Source organism: Lolium rigidum, chromosome 3, assembly GCF_022539505.1.
Source record: "Lolium rigidum isolate FL_2022 chromosome 3, APGP_CSIRO_Lrig_0.1, whole genome shotgun sequence".
In the NCBI taxonomy this organism is placed as follows: Eukaryota; Viridiplantae; Streptophyta; class Magnoliopsida; order Poales; family Poaceae; genus Lolium; species Lolium rigidum.
Genome location: NC_061510.1, coordinates 228,835,807 through 228,837,398, shown reverse-complemented (window position 1 = coordinate 228,837,398; position 1,592 = coordinate 228,835,807).

Genomic DNA, 1,592 nt, shown 5'->3' with positions numbered 1-1,592 from the left:
TGAAGATGAAGATCATCAAGCTCAAGATTAAATGAAGATTAGCTTGTAGTTTTAGGATAGATCAATACATTGTACTTTTCTTTTCTTTTCTTTTTTCTATTTTTCCAATTCTTGTAATGTGTTGTATTATTCCTTTATTTCAATTGTGAATATTGTAAAGACAATGTATATTGTGTGTTAATCAATAAAGCTCAAGGTTTTCTCTAATGAGTGATGGCGTGTATTTCACACGTTCGTTGGGCAACCCCAAGAGGAAGGTATGATGCGCACAACAGCAAGTTTTCCCTCAGAAAGAAACCAAGGTTTATCGAACCAGGAGGAGCCAAGAAGCACGTTGAAGGTTGATGGCGGCGGGATGTAGTGCGGCGCAACACCGGAGATTCCGGCGCCAACGTGGAACTGCACAACACAACCAAAGTACTTTGCCCCAACGAAACAGTGAGGTTGTCAATCTCACCGGCTTGCTGTAAAAAAGAATTAACCGTATTGTATGGAAGATGATTGTTTGCAGAGAAAACGAGTAAAACAAGTATTGCGGCAGATTTGTATTTCAGTATTAAAGAATGGACCGGGGTCCACAGTTCACTAGAGGTGTCTCTCCCATAAGATAAAAGCATGTTGGGTGAACAAATTACAGTCGGGCAATTGACAAATAGAGAGATCATAACAATGCACATACATGTCATGATAAGTACAGTGAGATTTAATTGGGCATTACGACAAAGTACATAGACCGCCATCCAACTGCATCTATGCCTAAAAAGTCCACCTTCAGGTTATCATCCGAACCCCTTCCAGTATAAAGTTGCAAAGCAACGGACAATTGCATTAAGTATGGTGCGTAATGTAATCAACAACTACATCCTCGGACATAGCGCCAATGTTTTATCCCTAGTGGCAACAGCACAACACAACCTTAGAACTTTCTGTCACTGTCCCAGGTGTCAATGCAGGCATGAACCCACTATCAAGCATAAATACTCCCTCTTGGAGTTAAAAGCAAAAACTTGGCCAGAGCCTCTACTAGTAACGGAGAGCATGCAAGATCATAAACAACACATATGTAGTAACTTGATAATTAACATAACATGGTATTCTCTATCCATCGGATCCCGACAAACACAACATAGAGTATTACAGATAGATGATCTTGATCATGTTAGGCAGCTCACAAGATCCAACAATGAAGCACAATGAGGAGAAGACAACCATCTAGCTACTGCTATGGACCCATAGTCCGGGGGTGAACTACTCACTCATCACTCCGGAGGCGACCATGGCGGTGTAGAGTCCTCCGGGAGATGAATCCCCTCTCCGGCGGGGTGCGGAGGAGATCTCCGAGAATCCCCGAGATGGGATCGGCGGCGGCGGCGTCTCGGTAAGGTTTTCCGTATCGTGGTTTTTCGCATCGGGGGTTTCGCGACGGAGGCTTTAAGTAGGCGGAAGGGCGAGTCGGGGGGCGGCGAGGGGCCCACACCACGGGCGGCGCGGGCCCCCTTGGCCGCGCCGCCTTGTGGTTTGGCCACCTCGTGGCCCCACTTCGTATGCTCTTCGGTCTTCGGAAGGTTCGTGGCAAAATAGGCCCCTGGGTC